Genomic DNA, 23,207 nt, shown 5'->3' with positions numbered 1-23,207 from the left:
CACCAGCTGGCAGGGTACTTCAGTTAGAGATGGTGTCTTAGTGCAAGAACATGCCCCTGAAAATGAACTAGAAACAGCCCAGCTGGATGAAGACCCGTCACATAAAGTTCACACAGTAAACTTGTAGGAGCCAGTTAATAAATCGTATGCTATCACAAAGAATAACATTACTTTCATTTTATTTCCAGACTGAACGTTCAGGTTCTATAGGTGAGCTTTGACTCAAAATGCACTATAAAAGAACTGACAAAGCAGACTTAGACTTTATGACTTGACCAAAGGTTGAAGTAAATTTCTATTGTTTCTTCAGTTTCTTTCATTGACTGGTGGGATCCTATTTCCCCATTGCTATGTCTTTATCCACCATCAATGCCAAAGTGACCAGACTATGCTTCCAGGGCCAACCTGTGTGCTACTTTGGAAAAGCAAAGGAACAATAACTCTTTCAAGGTCTATTAGTCCTTACTAATGGTCCAAAATGCAATCAGAATACACACCAGAGTGCTCAATAACTCCTCAGCCAGTTCTTTTAAAACTCCAGGACTCAAGTTATCAACTCCCACAGGTTAAAACCAGACAAACTCCCAGAGGACGTTAAGGTTCCTGGCATCCAAGTTCAAGAACAATTTTCAACAGGAGGAAGCGAGGGCAAAGAAACACCCTAGCTTTTAAGGTACGTCCAGGCTAGTTACTAAGAACATAATCTGAAGCACCATTTGTAGTATCAGACCAAGGGACCAAGAGACTCCTTTCAAAGCTGTGTGCTCCCTGCAAAGCTAAAAGCCATCAATAATTCAGCTTCACAGAAAAATCTGGGAGACAGTTCCTAGCTGCAAGCATCAGGCTGAGCCCCACTGCCATGGGAATACGTGAAAACCAACTTTCCCAAACATAGGAAATATATTTTTCCAGTGTCCTGAAAGGGACAGGCACAACATGCTCTCCATTTGCAGAGGTAGGCTGCTTTCTTCTAGAGCTTTTCTTTATGCAGATTCTCTTCAATGGAGAAGTACGTGAATTAGGAGTTCAGAGGGTTGCCCTTGGGGAGTAAGGCAAAACAAACATTTCTGTTGATTTTTGGTTTGCTTTTGAGCTCTTAAGCATTTCTTCCTTTGAGGTAACAGCAGGTAGGTGCATAGTTCAAGCAAAACACCCAAACCCACCAATCCACACACTCATTTTCAATCACAGTTTATCAGATGTCTTTCTGGGTCACATGTGGGACATCACAAGTTCCATTCCAGGTCATGAAACCATCACAAAGCCTTTGAGGTAACATGTTCTTAAAATAAAAAGGCAGCTTGAAGAGAGAAGGCCCTCCTGATGCAGAACACAGACAAAGCCTCTTCAAGGCTTCTCTCCTCAATACAAAGAAGCAAACTCAAGGGAACAAATCCAGTGGGTATTTTCCCCTCCCTTGCCATTTACAGGCCACCTTTCAAACTACTTCTCAGTAGAAAGGAATATAATACGGGCTGTGCTTTACTCTAGATTTCAACCATGAATCCTGCATTAGAGTATCAAACAAGCTGGACCAGCTTGAGGTAATCACTGGTTCTCCTCAGGAAAGTCAGATCTGTGTCTACCGTGGCTTTGCAAATAACAAGCATCAAACGAAGATACACACATTAGTGACATCTCAGTAGTGCATCAAGTTGTTCTCAAAACCACAGAGAGACAAAGCATTGCAGCACTTGAGAGATGCAGATGTGCTAAGCCCGGACTCCTTCCCATCCACACATTTTGAGCCAAAGTGGAAGGAGAGCTTCTCAAGCACCACTCTCCTGTACCACATGGCTGCCAGGGGTGCTTCCCTCGCTTGCCAGCTGTTTTCCTCACATGTTCAAGCTCTCAAAGTGAGCCGATATCATGGTACAAATAAGAAGGTGGCTCAGTTCAGGCATAAGCCACCCTGTGCAGACCCTCCTCTTCATAATGCTTCAGTATGTCCTTGGCTCCTGTCATGGCACAGGGATTACTATTTGGGAAAGGCAGAATTATTCACCCTTGATATTAGTCCTGAGTTGTCTGTGTGGGGCTGCCAATACAGAGCTTCTTCAGGGCCACCTGCACTGTTTGATCAGCAGGACTTTTGCCCAGCACACACTACTGGAGACCTGCCCGCCCCACCAGACCAATGCGCTTTGGTCAAGAGCGGTCTACAGAGCTGCTCCCTCGCCCCAGCAGTACTGGGATAGCATGCAGGGAGGTAAGGTCTCTGCTTGGCAGAGAGGAGCTCAGCCTGTACAAACGAGAGGGAACAGCAAGTGCTCGGTCTGGCTGCTCTCACATGGTGCTCCAGAGGTAGAAATATTACCCAGGCCTCCAGTCCCTGAGGAACCTGCTGGTTCTCCCATTGATGGTGGATGCTGGGCAGAGCCCAGCACCTGTGGCAGTCGGTGCTGCCTGCCACCTTCCCGCATCTCACCTCTGGAAGCGGCTGGCTTAGGAGCAACCCCAAGCACAGGCATGTAAAAGCCAAGTGGCCATTTTGGCATTGTTGCAGACAGTAAGCCCACATGATGTTCATACATGGTCTCCCAGCTGCTGCTGCTCCTGCTCCTGCCCATCTGCTACCCTGGCACAGTGCCTCCTTGTCTAGAGGAAACCTCCATTCATGAGGGCAGAATCACCAGCCAGCCTGCAAGGTCGTGCATGTAGCCACACACACACTGCCATGTCTGCGTGAGGCTGGATGTGCCAGGAGGAAGCAGATCAGTGATGGTATTTCATCTGCTCAGCCCCGGTTTCTGGTGGTGACCATCCAAAATGGCATCAGGCACAGAGGCACAATCTCAAGTGCCAAGGGACCCGGCTTCTGTACCAAGCTCGGCACGAAACTGGCCACAAGCCAGCTTTGGTGGTTCTTTGATTTCAAGGGAGTGTGAATCTAGGTACCAAGGTGTCAGCCCGTTCGGAGCTTCAGCACCCAGACCAGACTTCCCAGCTAGAGAGAGCTGCTCTCACTGCAGGCAGCAGACAGGCACTTGTCCTGCCCAGAGCTTAAAGACGGTGTTCCTTAACAACAATGAACAGCTCAATCAAAAAGGAGTTGCACTGGGTTCTGACCAAGGGGAAGGAAATAACTATGAACCTTGATGTTCAGTGTGGGTCTAAGCTTGAAACCAGCTGCAATGGGGAGCAGGACTCAGCCAAGTGCTTCTGGAAGTCCTTTTTTTGGACTCCAAAGCATCTATTCTCCAAATTGGCATCGTTAGCTAACTGCCATTGTTAGCCAGCAGAACAGATTTCTTTAGGACAGAAAACAAAACAGCTCTGTACCACACCATGCTAGAAGATGTCCACGTGCCATGAGCTGTGCTCAGATAAGCACAAGCCAAAGCAGCAGGTTCCAAGAAAGTAGGCCATGACACAGCAGCAGCAGGAAGGACCTCTAACACTACTGAAAAAGTAAAGAACACAGTGGGGGAAGAGAGGAGTAAACAGATACTAGAAGGTTTTTTTATATAGGTAGAGTAAAATACAAAGAACATTCTACAAGCTGTAATCCAACACCCTGAGGATGACATACTTAGCTTCTGATTATGAAGAGAAACAATTACTACATCAGCTGATGTCACTTCCTTACATCATCAAAGTAGTTGCTAGAAGCATAGCTTAAGTCCATCAGGAGCTGGGGTGCGGAACAAAGACTAAAGAAAGCCACAACCATTGAGCAAGTACAGTCAATTTAATCACATAAAATTATTGATCAAATGTTGTTGAGATTCATCAGTCAGTATTATATTAATAAAGGAAAAAAAGCACCAAAGTCACAAAAGTACCAAAACAAGGGAGTAGTTTTGCAATTACTTGTAACTAACTTAAATTATTGAGGAAGAAAGTCACAGATGGAGGTAACCATCTTGTATTGACCCAGAGGAAGGTCTTTCCGAGCGCCAGCATTGGCCTAGTAGAGTACCACCAGCTTTCTTCTGCTACTGTTCTTCATCAACATCCATGTACACCCATTGACATTGACAAGAGTCTTGATGACAGCTTCAATGGTAGTTGGATCTCATCCAAAAAGCTCAACTCCCAGTTTTAGTTTTCTGTGAGGTACTGAGCACCCTGAACTCCAAGTCCAGGGAAGCTGGAGGTTGTTCTCAGGCCTTGCAGCAAAATATTTGTGTTTTCAGGGCTAGCTCTCAGACTCTCTGAGATTCACCCCAGACTTCTAGTTATTCGGTCTGGTAAATAAATTCACCTCCCCTGCCAAGTGGGGACAGGGAGGAAGGTGTCTGAAGTCAGGTTGCTATACCTTTATAAAAGCTGAAGATTTTCATGTAAAAAGGAAAAATACAATAAGCTGCTGGATAGAGCTACTCAAGCACTGGCCCCTTTTTGACTTGATTAAAAAAGGTAATTATATATGTTTGGAATGCTTTACAAGGAAAAAATACCCAAACCGTCACAGGGCAGAGGCAGGAAGGGTCTTCCTGATGGCAGCTCAGCCCTCCAAAGAGCCAGGTGCTCAAATGCTTGCAGGGAATAGACTATTTATCTTAAAATCCTGTTTGCCTATGCCCGTTTCCTACAACAACAAACTATTAGCTCATCACTACTCTACAGCCATCAGGGCTGAGTAACATTCTTATTTTTTACCTGGTATTTCAAAAAATCATAGCAGACTGACCTCTGCTGAGGCCCAAATCCCTGGAGGCAATTTCTTTGCCTTATTCCTACCATGGAAGAGCCATTTCTAGAGCACCAAACTCCACCTCAGACTCCACAGTCCTGCAAGGCAGGTATTGAATGGGGACTGACACCCATCAAAATCCTGTGCATGTGCCAGGCTCTTCCAGTGTTGCTGAGGTAGGGGACAAGCAGAGCCTTGGGCACAGAGTAATCTCCTATTTGACTCCAACATTTTTTTCCACTTGCCTACATTTACCCTGCTCATTTTAATGCTGTGTTTTCCAGAACCTTACAAAATAACAAATGCAATAAAGCCTGCAGAGCCAAGACCATTAGCATCAGTGTATTCGTAGTACAGCCTTCTCGTGCCTCAGGGAATCAGATCTTTCTGTGATAATTCAAGCTGAAACACAGAGTTTGTCCAAATACAAGAGGCAGATAAGTGCTGTTTGATACCAGCACCACTGACAGCCATTTGGCCAGACCAGTTCAGAGCTTGAATTTCACTTGGCAGATATAACAAAAAAATATTGAGAAGTGAAATTCATATAAAAGTGAAATGTCATAGAAAACAAGGGGAAGAGGAGTGAAGAAAGGAGAAGGGCTGAGCTCTCCCCTCAAAAATCAAATCCACAGGAACAGACAGAATCCACAGAGCACCTTCATCCCTGACACGAAAGGCTGCAAGCTAAGGGGACACCTCTTCATGCCTCTAGGAGAAACCTGACCACTGAAGTGAATATTCTAAGTTTTGCCTTGCCTGGGTGAAGCCTGACCCCTAAAGCCATTTCAACCTACACCAGCTTCCAGCAGCTCTGCAATGTGAAGATGATGATGTTTTCTGCTCCAGTGTCTTTTTTAAGTGGGATATAAACTATGTGGTGAGTATATGAACTCTTGTGACAACCTAGATTGAGCTGCAAGGACAACACTTCCCTTGAAGGTAGAGGGGTCTGGCACCGACAGGAAAGCACCAGTCAGACCCAGAATACCCATGAAGACTCTAATTTAAAGCTCAGGGAACCGTGGTTTCCAACCAGCACAGTATCCAGAAATGGACTTGAGCTGCCACCTGTTCCCCGGTCTGCCAGACACAGGCAAACTTCAATGGATTCTTTAATAAACCTACCAAGATACTGCCTGCCTCTGATCTTATCTGCTGAGGCTTTGCTTCTAGAAAAGCTTGGTGGGTTTGTTTGATTTGCTTATACACATACGTAGCAATTTCTTTAAGCCTTGCTTTCCGTGATTGGTGGGATCTCATTGAATCCATCCCAGAAGCCTGGGCTGCAACCAACCCAAGCAGTGTGAAAATCGCTATGCCTGACCCTGAAAGGATGAAAACCATTTGGAGGCTCTTGCTTGTTCCCCCCTTGGCAGCTGTGGCCACACTATGGCCAAGAGGTGCAGGGGAGTTCCAGCTGCATCACACATCTGCACAACCAAACCACACACCTTTAACACAGGACTTGCAGAGCATGACTGCTTAGAAGGAGCTCAGCTTTACCTGGTCAGTACAACCCTTCTCCTTGCCATAGGTGGAGTAAACATAGCAATCTGTAGTGTTTTCCAAACATTGCAGTGGCATCTTCTAAGTGACAGTTAAATATAAATGTAGAAAAATAGTGGAGATTCAAGGAAGAATCTGGGATTATACTCAGCGTAACCAGCAAGTTATTTAAATCTTGTTCACGCTACAGCAGTTTTCCATTTCTGCTCTTGTTGCAGACCTTACAGCAAGGGATGAAGCAAGGCTGAGATCATGGGCAGCATGGTAACCTCCTGCCAGTTAGATGTTCAAATGGACTACAGCCAGCATGGCACTGAGTTGGAAGAACCACATGCTACTGTGCAGATTCTTCCTTTAGTCTACAGAGTCCACCACACATTAAGTATAAAAGATTGTTTTCCCATCATGGAGAGCTGCCCAGGTTGGGTTTCTGAGGTCTTTTCAAGAGCCAGGTCCAGAAAGTGCTCAACTTACCACCTAGACAGGATCAGAAAGACTCATGTTTCTCTGCCTGAATTCCAGCCTTGCCCTTGAAGACCCTGCTCTGGCCCAGAAGCCCTGGCATAGCAGAGCTTTTTAGCTGTGTCAGTGCTGCACAAATTTGCCATGCAGACCAGAACTGGACATGACAGCCAGCTGAGAGGATATGTCAAGGAGCACAGTCCTGCCAGTACCCATCCCAGCCGTGCCCACAGCTGATCTCCATGTGTTTCAGGAGGGTCAGAACAGAATCACTATTGTCCTTCCCCAGGATCACATTTTCTACTGCACATAAAATTAGCCTTTCATCCCCAGCATTTCTAGAACCCTTTTCTTAGTGACTGATGAGGTAAAAGGGTATTTATGTTTCTTAGTCAAAGCGGTTATCTTTCCAAACTAAAATACCAGAACTAAGCAGCAAGCTTTAGCAAACAGTGCTAAGAGGATATTCCTCTCTTGTCAGAGGAGCAGCTGTGCAGAGAATGAATGGTGGGAAGAAGAAAATAGCTCCTTGGGCATTTTTTACAGTATTTGCTGCATTAGTGGTTGGCTGTACAGAAACACAACTCCAAGAGATATTTTCCTAAGCTAGGGAAAGGGCCACCTTGGAAGCAACTTTCAGCATAGACACGAGGATCCTGACATCACTCCCATCAAGGGGGAAAAACAGTGTCAGTAATGAGGGTTTGTGTGGTGTGGAAGAAGGAAGGTATGCATTAAAATAGCTATGACCTGAGAATCCAGTGACATGAGGCAAGTGACATGCAGGTTGAGGGCCTAATGGCAACATCTTTTCTCACTGGAAAACCAGGAAGGGACTGGAGGCGAGGGAACACAGAAGGGCTCTGCCCTAAGACTGAAGCAAATAGCTGCATCTTTACAGAGATCCTCAAGATAGACCTGTCTCCTCCTGTTCTCAGGCTGAGAAGAGGTGACAAGGCAACCACAAAGGCAATTTACTGCTTGGATGAGATCAGTTAAACAAGATGTAAAGGAAGGAGAGAAAGTGCCCAAGGACAGAGTGATATGGGACACTTGTACAAATTTAGACTGGAAAAGGCCAAAAGGGAAGAACAGCATCCTCCAAGGGACACTGTGGAAGACAGTCTAGGGAGGCAAGGGAAGAACAGAGGAAGAACATCCCAAGTGCTAAGAGTAAGGACAGGGGAGGAAAGAAGGGCTGACTGATGAAGGTACTTTGCAAGTCAAGGTGCAGAGATAGGCTGTATTTAGAGAAACACGTGGGGGCTTGCATACAAAGTTTGTTTTGGAAGGAAGAGCTGCCAGAAGAGAGGGTGGACTGAAGGGGAAGAATAACAGCATGGATAAGAATAGATCCATGGAGTCTGGGAGTTGAGAGAAGGTGCCTGTGCTCACATCCAAGAGACAAGGACAAGAAAGAGGAGCACATCATCTCGAATTTCTTCTTAAACTTAGAAGAAGAGATTTTGGTCAGAAAAAGAAATGAAGGCAGAGGAGGAGGGTTTGGACTGACTCAAGGTGGCAGGAAGCCAGTTGTGACTGAATCCCCTGCCAGGAAGAAAGCTAGAGAAGGAAAACTATTTAGTCAGCAAGGTGGCAAAACTGGAAAAGTTTAACACCACCAGCATGGCAATAGGATTTGAAACCCTCCAAGTAACAGCAGCAGAGGAAGCCAAGGCTAGAGTGAACTAGGACTGGGAATCAACAAGCTCCACATTGCGGTGGGATGAGAAGACAAGAAGTTCAGGATGACAGGGTGTCAGCTGTAGCAATCAAGAGGACAGACAGCAAGGAAATAAGAAGGTGCAATGTCAAGGCTGAGAGCAGCAGAAACACCAAGTGATGGGACATGCAGCCAACTGGCAGCAGCAAAAAAAAAAAAGCCAGTAGCAACAGCAAGTAGGAAAAGCAATGAGGTTGTTTTCCAGTGGGAAGATGTTTCCTGCCAGCACCAAGAAAGCACCAACTGGCAAACAGCTCCAAAATAAAAGCATTTGCTGGAAACACTTACTGATCCTGAAGATTCCCCTTGTCATGAATATGTAAGCAACAAAACCACATCCTCAATGCGGTGCTCAGGGTGCCACCTCTAAGGGGACAGCACCAGGTAGGAGTCATGCTGAACTGAAACACCCTGGGCCGGCGCACACAGACTCCTTCCCCAGGCAGCCCTCCAGCCTGCGAGCTCCAGCGAAGCCATCTCCCCCGCTCCCGGCTGCAGCCCTCCCACACGCACGAAGCATCGCAATCCTGGCATCTGCACGCAGACATGAGCCACATTTGCCACATGGAGGAAAGCTGTCACCTCCCTGCCCAGCACCCAGGCTTGCCATTGCCACCTGCTATTCCTCCCCTTCCCGAAGCACCATTCTCTCCGTTGGTGGGTGTTTTGTTTTGTTTTGAGGGTGGGTTTTTTTTTGTTGTTCCTCCTTCCCCTGCTTTCAGCTTCTTCTCACTCCTGCGCTAGGACGAGCCTCCTTCCCCAGACACAGCCGAGCGTCGCGCTGTCTCACAGCTGCCCCGTGCTTCCCCCAACCGTTATGACCCAGGGGGGCGAGCACCCCCACAGCGGTGCGTGCCCAGCCCCGGCAGGGACCATCACAGCCGTCCTGCGGCACCGGCCGCCGCCCGAGGCCACCCGTGCGTGAGCCCCTGCCCTCTCCTGGCTGCGACACGAAGTGCCAGGCTGGCCTCCCCATCCCCTGCGCTGCGCGCAGCACCAGCACCTCCTGGAAGCTCGTATTTACGCTCTAGGCTTATTTTAACAGTCCTTGCAAAGCTGCAGGTCTGCACAGGATACATATTTTATACCTCTACGCATATTAGCATTCCTCAAATGTCTTTCCAATAGATCACATGTACGCGCTGTGGTAAAAGCTCAGCGTAAATTGTGACACTCAGCTATGCATGGAGATGCTCCAAGCGCATCCGTTACCCTCTAGCCTGTATCTTGCAGCATGCATCCCAAATCCTAAGGCACTACCAATCACCCTTGAATAAGACACTGCCTAGCTACTTAACTACTAGGCCAGGTTCATAGAGTGCACGGGAAAAGTTGCCTTTTTATATTCCATTTAGTAGTTCCTATTCCCATGTGCACATATTTAGGTGGGTCTCACAAGGTGGTCTTAATTTATTTCAGGTTTGGGGAAGCTGAATACATTGGTTACCAGTTTTTCTGTAGGACCTGGCACTTTTAAGTGTCAGGCAGTCTAAATCACTGCATTTGGACCAAATTAAATGTCGTGAACACAGCTGCCCTTTTAAGCACTTCTATAAACATGTACCCAAGCAGCTTTATTCCCAACTCACACCGAGAGAGCCTTTGCCAGACATTGGATCAGGACATGGATCACTTTACCCAGCTCTCCCATAGAAGTAGAGGCAGGACTCGTTGCCTACCTCAGAGGCAGGTTAACACCATCTATTCTTACTGGACTGGATCATTCTCTTCGCCATCCCAATTTGTTTAAATTAGCATCACACATCAGTTTCCTCACACACACTTTGAAAATTTGAAGAAAGCAAATGCAGGAATCTGTGTTGCCCCAAGCCACTCAATAACTGACTTCTCCCCTACAGTGAGAAACAACAGGAGACTCCAGTTGCAATACTGCACTATCATATGTGTATATTTGTTTAAATGTATTACAGATATTGCCACAAAGAGTTCCAAGTACCACAGATGCACAAGCGGGAAATCACCCATTATTCCTGCCTGATCCTGGCCTTGCAATCCCCATCCTGATTAAATTACTGAGGCTAGGATTATCAGCAAGATAATCAGATGCAGTGTCTAATCTGGATAACCCAGCATTACTGGGCCCCACAACACAGGATTTCACTGACCACTCTGCTCTGGGCATTCCAGAGCATTACATCTCATTTCTTCACTTAAAGGATTCAAACACACAAAAGACTTGTGCAGAGGGGAATGTTAAGGAACATACATTTTTAGTCAAACGCAGTAGCTTGCTTAACTGCTGTGGTTCTGAGACACCCCAGATCCAGCAGAATCAGGAGTTCAGAGCAATCGTTTATCTGAACATTTTATTGTTTATTTAGAGGCTCCAGAATCTACAACTTCGTTTTTAATAAAGCCTCAAGGTATCAGCCCATATTGTCAGGAGCAGGTAGGTGCAGGTACATCTGTACCAAAGCAACGGCATTGTCCAAATAGCTCTTTTTCATCTGGATACCTCCCTTGACCCTCCTCCAAGCTTTCAGTTTCCTTGGCCTTACCAATATATGTGCTTGTAGGTAGCCATCAGGCCTCCCACAAGGGAGACCCCAAGGACAGGGACAAGATCTGGAAGTAAGGATTATTTTGCACTTGGAAGAGTTCAGTATAGTGACAAAAAGTTTGTCAAAATTCTTTGCCTATCACCTGCATGCATTGCTCACCCCCCGCTCTTGCTTCCCCTTAGCTGAGATTTTCCTTCCCATGTTTCTACAAGTTTGTCATTCTGGAACACAAGATAGAAGCTCAGTGATGCTCTGAAAAGAGGGTCCAGCTTTGGGAATCTGAACCTTGGCTAGCTGCTCCACTGCACAGCAAGCAGGGTTTTGTTCAGCAACAAAATGGCCTGGACAGGGCACAAAGACAGAAAATTAACCTGATCTTTCACCAAGTCCTCCATTGTTCCCAGGCAGCATAAGAGAGTATTTTAAAATCTCCTTTGCAGGCACGCACAGTCTGAACTCCTGTTCTGCTCAAAAAATGAATCACTTAGAGGCTTCCATCACCTTATCAAAGTCCCTAGTGGCCCCTGCCTGCCCTCCCATGAAGAGTTTGATCTCCTTTTAGGAAGAGGATAAAGCTGTCCTTGAGCAAAGCTGCTTTTCAGTGAAGTATTGTGCTGGTTTTATGAGAACATCAGACACCTCCAGGTGTCCCTCAGACACGTATCTATCAATAGTTGCAGCTCAGATTTTTTCCAAGCAGCTCACGGAAAACAGTTTGTAGGCATCTGATTTCTGCTTGAAGGGCACGTTAGAAACGCGATTCACAGAAGAGATGTCTAGATTACATTTCTGATGCTGCATAACTATGTGGGTCCATCTTATCTCCAATTACAAGGGCAAGCAGGGAGAAGAGAACTGGGAAGGAAGAAGTTGAGCTGAGAACAGATGAAAGCATTACTGGCTGCCATCAGTTCATGCTCACTGCCAAAAGCAAGGTCAGGCAATATTACCTTTCTGCCTCGTTAAAAATCTCAAAGGTAAAAGGGCACTACCATTTCAAGAACATAAATGGCTGCATGAAACAATCTTCTCTCCCACCAGAGATGAGGGCTTGTTACCTAAGATAACCAAATCCTTCAGCAATTACAAAAATCCACAAGGCCTGGAGCATCGCTGCTGGTTTAGCCCAGCTCCATACGGAAATCAACAGCTCTCACTCACTAAGCATCAGGGATGGGAAACAGGAACAGCAGCCAGCCAGGGTCAGATGCCGAGGAGCGAGCCTATTTATAGCAAGACTGTACATCATGCATTTATACACAGCAGGTAAAACAAGAACTGATAAAGATACACACTTCCCATTAGATTTTCAGATTCATCCAGAGGTTGGAACTCAGAAAAGAGAAACTCCCTTTCTACCACCTGTAATGGGAATCAGTAGGTAAGAACAATACCCGTAAGGAAGATTAAAAATGCATCAAAAAGATGTCTAGAAGCAGCTGCTAGAGCCTTATAGGAGGGAGGGGATAGAAGAAAGAAGATGATGGCTTTTCTTTTCATACTCTTACCATTAGAACTCTGAAGTTGAGAACTGCAGCTTCTCTCCATATCCACTGCTGTGCTAATCGGGCTATGCAGGGAGCAACGACTGCACCTACCGCCTCTGGCCTACAGATCTGCCTGAAATCCTTATGTCAGGACCAACAGAACCAGCCTCTCCAGCACTTTGTGAATTTACTTCTCTGGGGTTTTGTTTGCATTTTTAACAAGTTTTTATTTACCCATAAGGAAATTCTCCCTTGGGTCCACACCCTCAAGACAGGTCACGTGAAGGATTCACTGAGAAATCAGACAGCAACTGCTCTCATGTCCATGTCTAGGGTCAGCAGAGACAGACAGTGTAATCACATCCCTTAGCTATGCTCATAGGCAAGCAGAGCTGTAACAACAAAACTATGGGTTAGAAACTGTGGTCTAAACAATTCTCCTCAAGAAGAGCACATTGCTTTTCCAGGGTATATTTCTTGCTTTAGAAAGGTAAAGAAATGAAGTTGTGTAGCACAGTAAGGGATTATGACCTTTGAAACACAATAAGCCAAAATCAGGCTGCACTGGATAAGCACTCACTAGTGGTGGTACACTGGAGAGCATATTGTTGCACAGTTTCTGGTTTTAAAAAGCTCAAACCTTTGCAGAGGCAATAAGGACTTTGAGAACACAGCCTGGGACACATGCATTAGCAATAAGTACACCTGTGCTTTGCTGATGACTCTTGTACTGTCTAGGTCACTACTGCAAGCATTTCAGGCAGGAATAATCCAAAGTTAACGTGCAGACAACACTCCTCAAGTAAGGATCTAACTAAGCTACTGAATTTGCTTGATCAAGAGAGCTCAGCTGGCTCCCCAGCTGGAGCAAATTCCTGGCCTCACAGCTGGTGCCGCTGCAAGGCTAACAGTGCTGCAGCCCAACACACCCAGCATTATGCAGCACCAGGGCTCTTCACACATACCTGCACCCAAACCGTGTTCAGGTGAGCACCCGTAGAACAGGTACAAAGCACATGGACAGCAAGATGTAGCAGGCTGATGCTCCCTCAAGTCACAGAGTAAAAGAATGCACCCTTTCGAGCAATTTGTCACATAAGCCAAGGAAACGTTTTGCCTTCTCTCCATGACACCTCACAAGGGTTTACAACCACTGATAAATACCTGCTGGCATCCAGCTTACTAGTGATAATAGCAAACAAAGTTGACCGTGTGCCAAGATACGTCCTTTCTTTACAGTCTGACCACATACTTCCCCACAGATGAATGTGCGCAGGCTCTGCTGGCTGAGGCAGTGTTATCACACAAGGAACCAACAGCTTCAGACAACTTGAGCCCAGCAGCATTTCCAAGGCTCCTTGCCTTCAAGATCAAGCATATCGCTTCTGCTCAGCTTTTCCCAAACCAGACTCCTCCAGACAGCACATCTGCAAGGCAGTCACATTAACAACTTCTCCTTGTTTTGTTGCCTCAATCCTTTCCCAGGGAAAGGGCGTGCAGCAGGACACTTACTGCTTCAACTGCCCATAACGTTGCCCCTGGCTCCCTAGGCACCCCAGCTCCTGGCAGACACAGGCAAACCCTGGCCTTTTATCTTACTCAGCTCACAAGTTTCCTTGCAGCTTTGCTGTTATCTCTAGATGATAAGAAGAAATAGAAAAATGAGAAAGGCAAGTGTACACGTCCCCTGAAGCGAGGGATCATCTTTTCCACCATTTCACAGCTCAGGATCTAGCCCCCTCCTCACCACAGGGTCTGTCCAAAGCTCCTCAGACAGCCAGACCCAGGATGCAGAGCTGCTTCTTGCTTTATGCACAGATTCATACTAATTCTATACCAAGACTCACCTCTCGGTCTATCACTGACCTTCCTCTGGCTGAAGTCCCCATCCAGTCATCCCTTGGGGCACAGAGACCCAGAAGCACAACCTTTCTAATGCCTCCTTTCCTTCTTTATAACCTTGCTCTGCCAAATTGCTGTTAAGGCATATGACCCTCAGCTGGGCAGCTGCTGTATCCAGCCTTGCTGAGCAGTTGATTAGCTGTGCTGGGGCCAGCTGGTAAGTGTAAACCATCCCAGACACAGTAACAGCCAGGTGTGCCGCGAAGGTCAGGGTTACCATGCAGAGAGAAATAAGAAAACTAAGTTTTTTTTCTCCTCCTATTCCACTTTTCTGTGTATTACAGAGGGGGAAGGAGGTCAGTACTGCTATGAAGCTCAGACATGACTGCAATGGCTCTAGATTGCAGATGGAATGAGAAGGTGATCCCAGATCCTCAGGGCCTGCCTGTCATAACAGTGGTCTCCCTCCATGTATCAGCTGTGTGTTCAGAGCAAATGAATTGGGTTTTAGCATGAGCAAATTCCAGGTCTGGCCACTGGCAATCCTAAGGACGTGCAGCTCCTGTTAATCTGGTGTGAGCAGCAGGTGCTCGGCTACTTGAGCAATCAGGTCCAGCTTCAGACTGAGTAGCTGGTTAGTGGATAACAATGTTGGATGGAGCACGGGGGTGCCCAGGAGCTGTGCGGAAGGATGTAACACCCATGCAGTATTTCTGCCTGAGAGCCAAGTCAGTGTGCCTGCTTCGGTCTGCATCAGGGTAGGAATCAGTAGGCACTAAGCAGGTGGGGGGGGCAGAACCCAGCTAGCTGTGACCTGACCTGCTTGGAAATAGCCCACCTGCCCTGCAGTGTGTGTGCAATACATGATTGTCCCCAAAAGAGAGGTGCTTTTTAATTAATTTTGTCTGGTATTACCTTCTGCAGTTTCAGCAACTGTTTTTTTCATAAGCAAACTGCGAAAAATAACAGGAAATATTGGGAATCATTTAGCAAACAGAGCAGTCAATCTTGTTTCTTTGCTCATTTGAGCAGTGGTGCTCTCAGGTGAGCGTTAACATTTGCATAAGGAACATTAGAGCTGCACTTAGCAGTTCAGCCACTGCATTTCCCACTATTGATCGCTACCATTCAAGCCCAGCTCTAATGCGTGTCAGCAGACATAAGCTAGGAGGCAGCTATGTCCCCACTGGGAGCAATGATACATTATCACTCTCTTCAAATGAACCTAGAGAAATAATATATATATATATATATTTAACAGAAAGTCCTGGCTCTAACTGACTGCAAAGAAATTTCAGTGGCTGCAGAAGTGCAAATCAGCATAATCTGTGACTAGAATGAAAATCCGGTACTAGAAGTGAGTTATGCATACAAGAGATTATTTTACAAACACATTCATTAATTTGTGTTGCTATTCTGTCCTCGTGCCCCTGCCTTCATCTTTTGAAATCAGGCTGGCTAAACACGGACATTTGCTGAAATATTATGTGTGAAATTGAGAACAGCAGATACCTTCCCCATCATCAGCCTGACCCTCAAAATAATGTTTTATCTTGCCATATGTGTGAAGGGACAAGGCCACCGGCAGTCGACGCCAGAAGGTTATTTCCAGTAAGAACTGGGAGATCCAATACTGCTGTGAGACATTACTTAGCTGTCTAAGCAGCGTGGGTATTTCCAAAGTGGCACATGCCGTGCAGTTGAGAGATACCTGAGCTGGCTCTTCCAGAAAGAGGAGCTGCATGTGGTCTAATTAGTGCCACTGAAGGAAAGAGCAAATTGGCTTGTGTGCAGAGCTGGGCTGGTCCTGCATGGGGCCATGCTATGCAGCTACATCAGCCCTGCTTCCTGAATGTCATCAGTAAAAGACTCAGGTCTTATTTCCAAGCCAAGCACCGGGCGTTGGGAAAGGGGAGCAAGATGCACTCCATCTCCTCACAGCTGGAGATGGCCCTTGGCTCCTGGTCAGAGCTCTTTGGGTTCACAGGGTGCCTTCCTGATGCACTTGTTGAGGGAAGTGCTCAGTGAGTGTCGTAACTGGAAAGAGGAATGACATCTGGATCTGAAGGACCTTTTTGCAGTCAGGTCAGAGGAGTACATGTGGTGACATGTGGACCCAGCCAGCCACTGGGGTGAGTTATCGTATGATGATGGCATCATGCCATTAAACAAGCATTTGAGGGACCAGGTCTGTGCCAGCAAACACCAGCAATACAGGAGGGGCATGACTCATGTCTAAATGCCTTGCTGGTCCCTTAGACCTCAGATCTAGTTGCACAAATGGTCAAATTAACTCACTTTGTGATAAATAAGTCCCCACCCCCAGTCATAAACCACAGCAGTTCATAATCCCTCCACCCCAGCTTTGTGTAGAGGTGTATTTAGTTCTTCAAGGCATATGCAGCTGTATAGCTGGAGTTCTTCATGCCTGAAATAAAAGGAAAGTAGTTAACAGGACTTGGTCGCTGGGACACCTAGACCCCCAAAAGACACAAACTCCCAGACCTACCAACCGCTCTGCTGGGCTGAACCCAGAGCCGATCAGTCAGGGACGGGGAGCTACAGCTGTCCCCAAGGCCTCCAGTCCACACCTGAGACCTCTCCTGCATGTGCACAGGTGTGAAGGCACAGAGGGGAGGGAAAGGCAAAGTAGGCAGGACCCTGTTCTAAAAACACCATGAAGATTCCTTGGCACATTGTATGGGAATTCTTTAACACGCCTTGTCTTTGTGCTGTTGAGCTGTAGTCTTCCTTGTAATTTTAGACAGAAGTCTCAAGGTGGGAAACACCTCCTGGAGGTCTTCACTGTTCAGGAGAACTTCTGAGACACTAATATATCAAGCAACTGGAAGACTAGAAGTTCAAGGATTTGACGTATGCAGCCACACACAAACCACCGCTGTGTCTAATGCTCAGTATTGAGCTGGAGCAGTGGGACATGGGTTTGCATTTGCCTCCAAGAGCGCATCTTTCCATAGTTACCAGAGCTGTATAACTGGCACAAATTCCCTCTCAGGCAGAGCACAATACAGTAAGGTTCCTTGGGAGTTGGAAGCTGGGCAGGAAATCCAAGTCTACTGTGACATTAAAACTGACCACGTGAAGTTCCTTTTCACTCAGCTTCGCACTGTGGAAGGGCTGTGCATGATGTACTGGTTTTTAGGTGGTCTTCTTTTTTTGACCCTTTAATTCTTGAGCTGTTACTCAGAAATGGCTTTCTAACTCAGGCACTGACCGTGTTCAATCAGTTGCACAGTGGTGTATAGTAGTGCAGCCGCAGGCACCCGGGTGCAGGTACAGCCGTGCCAGCACTAGAGCCCTCCAGCCTGCTGGTGCTTACACTGCTCCCACACCCTGCAGCCTCTCTCCTGTCCTCCACACAGTCACACTGCTGAGTTTCCACCCGCTCAACGAGCTGGAAAGTTAACAGGAAGATTCGCTCAGTTTTCTCCATAGCTTGCTTTAACTTGGGAGAGCATGATTTCTGTGTGCTGTCTGTCAAAACAACAAGCCGGTGCATCTGAATTATTTACGCCAACTCACTTGAACTTGCATTTCTTTTGCTTTTTTGCACAGTCACCATGATGCTTGCCACTCCACAATTAAGAAGAAGAGACAGATGACACAGATGATGAGGTTGCTCTAGGTGATTATAACAAAATATGACAAGACATTTATCCAGCTCTCTTCAGCAGCATTTTATTTCTGCTCAATTCATTAGTGTGTAGCAGGACACCTCTGGCGAGTTTACTTAAAGGTGCTTTGGAGAGGGGCGTGGGGCAGGCTGGGTGCAACAGAGAAACAGATTAGAGAAACCAGCTGAGCAGCACTTCTTTCCATGCCTCCTGGTGGGCTGGGTTTCACGTTCTGCCTTCAGTGTGTTTTGATGCTGAATAGAACCATGCCCTGGGGAAAGAACATGTGAGGAACGAGCTCTGTGCTATGGACCTGGTAACATATGCCTCGGTGGACTTACCAGTCCTTAGTCACACGGGGCTGGTGGGATTCAGGACTGTTGGGTTCAGTTTCAGGAGTTTTCCTTTAACTGTTGGGCTCACATATTTTCTGGAGGCTTTCTGTAACAACTTCCTACTGTTGTTCCCTTCATTTTAATTAGTAGCAGAGATGATGTTAGTGCAACCGGTTCAAGTATTCATCAAGATAACATCTATACATACTTGGAGCAGTCCAGGAGCTAAAGGCAACACTTGCCAATTCCAGTTTTGCCACCAGTGGTTAACAAAACGAGGTAATGAACATATTACATCAACCCAGACAGAACCATCAGCAAATAGAGACAACCTCTCGGGGAAGCTAAATGAAGGTTCCAGCTTTGAGTATTTTCTTGCGGTAGCCCTTCTGCCTGTTACAGGGTGTTAAGAAGTGTGGGGCTGGGGGTAGACTAGACACTCTGGAGCCTAAACGACAAAACCACCACTGCTGGTGTTTTTGACCATACTGGTGGCTGAACTCCATGACTGAAGTGGCTCCTCTGAGCCCTGCGTCAACAATTAACAGTTGAAGAATTGGAGGATCCTCACAGGACAATCACAGCTGAACACATGTGTACTGGACACCATGGGAGGTAGAGGAGAAGCACATCCTTTGCACTAACACTGTTGCTTGTCCTTGTTCCTCAGTGCCCCAGTTCTTCTGTGTTAGTTTACATGGCTGCAAAGAAGGTGTAAAGGCCCAGGGAAGGCTCTTGCAGGCACTGAGCACTTACCTAAGCGAGTAGGGAGGGACAGGGATCAGTGGGCTTGCTGCAGGCTTTCCCCGAGAGCCAGCTTTGCCAGGAAAGATCCGACCTCGCTTCCTGAGAGCTCCACAAATAGTGTCTTGCCATAGAAGCCACAACCAGCTGCTGCAGCTGTGGTGGTGGTGCAGAGCTTGGGGGTCGGAGTGAGGGGAGAGTGTGTCCTCAACCACTCCAGCTACCACTCTGCCGCCCTTGCTGGGGCAGTCCTAAGGCAGTCCTGGACTCTGTCCCACATGGTGGCAGGAGGCAGAAGAGCCCCAGCATCTCTCATGGATAGTGGCTGCTGCATGACACACACTCTTCGACCCAAGGGTGCCTTTACAGTAGCACTAGTCATGGAGCCTTCTCCTGGTCACTGCACAAGTCATAGTGCTGGTGGGAAAGGTTAGACTTTGCAGTGGCCTCCCTGGAGGAAGAATGTTCTCCTCCGTGCTGTTTCAGATCAGCCAATGGAGTTCTCTCTTGGTGTGGCAGTTGTCGGAAGCTGTCCCCTGGCCTGCCATCATCTGCAGATGCAGTCTGTACCCTGCAAACATAACCAGCCAAAGTCTGCTCTCGGAGCACTGACTTCAGATAGAAGCAGACTTGCCCTGCAAGGGATGCTGAAGGCTTGGAAGGGGGAGCTGGCCAGTTTGCACAGAAGTGCCTTGGCCTTTATTCTCTGATCAGCTGAAGCCCTCAGAAGTGGCTAATAACATACTGTGTATGTGAGCCTTGGCACACAGGTGGCAGCAGGACAGGAGGTCACTAGCTGTTCATGAAAAAGCCCATTCCTTGCACAGTTCTGTTGTGAATTGGCTGAACAGATCATAAAACCCTCTCCCCATCCCACCAATGTTATGATAAGGTGTAAGGCAACAGGGAGCCCTGGAGACAGAGACATTAATGCATTTATGCACTGATTCTAAGCCAAAGCTATGATTAGTACCCACTGAAGTGGACAAAAGCAGTTCATGTCTCTCCTATCCACCTACCCAAAAGAAAGCTAAACAAAGGGCTCAGAGGGGTTGAGAATCAGGGAGAAAAGTGGCTATTTGGGCTCAATTTTCACTTTGCACTAGAACTTCCTTGACTTCAGAATCACGTATCGTGTCTTCTCTGTGCCAATCAAGACCTCAGTCACATCTTCCATCTTAATATTCCCAGCACACAAAAACTAGGAGGGAAAGACAGGGCCGAGTGAGTTTAAAGAGAGCCTGATGCCCCCGATGTGCACCCACATCTCTCTGCTTGGCAAATCGGGCTGTCTGAAGACTGAATGAGAGCGTGTTCCTGCACCACAGAAGGTCAGTAAGATAAAAATAACCCCCCAAAGCCTACATTCAGCTTGGAAGCACAGTGCTGAGCCAGGGACAATGATAATAGGAAAACACAATACATTTCTCAGAGCAGTCCTAAAATAATACATTATAAATGGGCAAAGGGGGAGGAAGAGGGATGGAGGGCTATTTTATCACTATTCCAAAAGCATTCAGAGGAAATAAATTGGGATCCATTTGACAGACAGTTCTCAAAAGCCAAAATGTGCTAAATATAATGCTGAATTTCTCTAAACACAAAACATGTCAGCAAGAGTCCCTTGGCCAGCAACTTTTTAATATTTGTGCTTTTTTTGCCCCCCTCCCCTTGTTTAGCCTTTTCCCCATGATGGTTATTTGCCTTTCTGGAGAGCTTAATCAGGAGCTATTAGAGACAGTCACTCTCTAAGCTGTAAACGTTAAAAGTCCATTAGCTCACCCCAAGCGAGGCTGGCAGGAGGGAGATGATGTACTTGCTGAAGTTGAACAAGCTGTTTGCATGCTGAATATTTCTAATCACTGAGCAATGCCAGGAGAATCTGAACATTATTGCACTCAGCTGCCCAGTGACCTTTCGAAAACACTCACTCTAATAAAAAAAATGAAGTGGCAAACGTATCCAGCACTGAACCTGCAAAAAGGGACAGATGAACGTTTGTAAGCAATTCTAGGCACCAACTACATCCACCTTTACAATAAAATAACTCTAGAAATAATCATTAGCAAGGCCTACCTTGCCTGCTCCCTCTGCCACATTCACTTGCGTTATGCATGGTTGCCTGTAAAATGCATGGGTTAATAAAACATGACAGACAACTGCTTGCTTTTGGTCTGATCACAATCAGCTTGATCCAGCAAAGTGCACACACTTTGTTTTAAGCACATTTTCAAGTCCCAACGGTCTTTAATGTGATTTGAGCCCTGTCCTGTGACATTCTGGCCCCAGCTAGCACCTCCTGGAGGCTTTTGGTCTGATCACCCAGCTGCCATTCATCACTATACAGCAAGCAGAATGGCGAGACACCTAGGTAAACCTTTACAGAAACATTTTCAGAGGTTGCAGCTGAGTAGAACCAGGTTTAAGCACAAGTCACAGCCTTTGGAGAGTACAGCAATGCAACCTTGAGGAATCTCTGGCCTTCTAAGGCTTTTAAGAAGTCATTTCTCCCTGTATTCCCCAAAAAATTAAGCAATTGATTGGAGACTTCTAGCTACTCGTGGATGCCTGGCACCAGGACAGCATCTTGAGTGATGCCAGCCACACTCTGCTTGTTTTAGAGCACAGTGCCTACAGACAGAGTTTGGGGATTATCTCATATGGCCCACAACACCGGCCAACAGAAATTGAGCTGAGGGCACATCTCACGTCAAGAGTAACTGCTGTCTTTCAGTGCCTGTTTCAGTCACCGACCTGTCAATTGTAGCAGACATAAGCCTGTCTCCTAGCATAGTATACCTTCCATGAGAAGACCAAAAAATGGAAGGGCAGAGAGCTTGGATGTCCCTGTGAAGTTCAGAACAACCATAGATCAAAATTAGAGTTATTTCTCACAGTGACAGAAGGACAACGGAAAAGACAGACCATTAAAAAACAGCTCTTTGGTCAGTGGATGGTTTAAGCAAAATACCAGCAGGACTTTATCTCCTGCAAAGAGTGACTCTGATGCTCAGTTATAGTTTTCTGGTTAGAGCACCAACATTTCTCCAGGCTAGGGTATTCAAAAACATGGAGAAACTGATTTATCACAGCCAGCCAGAAGCGTCTGAGGCTTCACATAAGATGCTTGAAGGAGCAGAGACTGCAGGCTTTCACAGAGCGCTTGGGCTGTTGTTCCCTTCTGCTGTAGTTTGAGTACTCCCTCCAACGCAGCACAGAGTAACGCCCCACTGGCTGGTGGCTTTGTCAGCTCTGTAGCAGCTCAGGCATCCCCCTGAAGTGACAGGTTCTTCAGGGTCTCCCAGAAGAGGTGACAACTGGAACCAGTCAAATCAGTTGCTCCTCCCCTTGTGCTACTGGCCAGAAGCCCTATTGAAAGAGTAAAGGCAAAAGCTTGTCCCAAGAGCAGGACCAGAGCCAGGATGCCCAAGGAGGCTCACACTGAGACATGGAAGTGGAGCCTCTGAGGGGCACTTTTCTTCCTCCCCACCTCTCTGATGCCTCAAGGCCAGACCCTCTTGGTGGGGACTCCCCTCCCTTTTAACAGTGTAGGAGGCAGTAACATGCTCCTAGGATGCTACATAAAGGAGACCTCCTACATTCTTACACGTGCAGCCAGCCCCTCACTAATTGTCTCAGTCCCTTTGCAACATCACTCACCAACAGGGAGAAGCCAGCAGGAAGGCAGCTAATGGGCAAAAGGAAAATAAAATAAAATAAAATAAAAATTTAAAAATCTTAGCTCCACAGCAGCGGGTGCAGAACTGCAGCTTCCATTGAGACATGGGCTTACAGCGCTGCCTTGTCCTCTTGATATCAGTAGGGAAGATGACTACATTGCTAGTTTAAAGCAAATCCCCTCTTACTCCAGTGTTAGTCAGATTGGCCAAGCCTCTAACCCCGTGGGGTTGGGTGCTCTATCTAAAGTCTTGTGTGAAGACTTTAAAGAACTCCCCAATAGGAAAGGAACTGCAATCCTCTTGAAACTTGCAGGTTTCAAGTGTATAAACCCACTCACTACTTTGAAATCTCACACAGAGATCTATGCATTTTGCAAGTCTGTCCCAGTATATACTCAAAGGCAAGAGGGGACAATGGGAGAGGAAGAAAATAGAACCTTCAGTGTTCTCCAATATGCAAAGCACACATCACCTCTCTGGCTGGCAACCTGCTTTATTAAGTTAAGCCATAGTATGTGATAAGGAGCAAATACTAGCCTAAGATTCAAAATCTACTGGAGATTAAGATTCTGCCTCCTTGAAAGACAGATGGTCCAGGCAGAGGATATAATGTTCTCTCAGACCTACCT

This window comes from Falco cherrug, chromosome 11 (assembly GCF_023634085.1).
Source record: "Falco cherrug isolate bFalChe1 chromosome 11, bFalChe1.pri, whole genome shotgun sequence".
Taxonomy (NCBI): Eukaryota; Metazoa; Chordata; class Aves; order Falconiformes; family Falconidae; genus Falco; species Falco cherrug.
Note: the sequence above shows the minus strand (reverse complement) of the source record.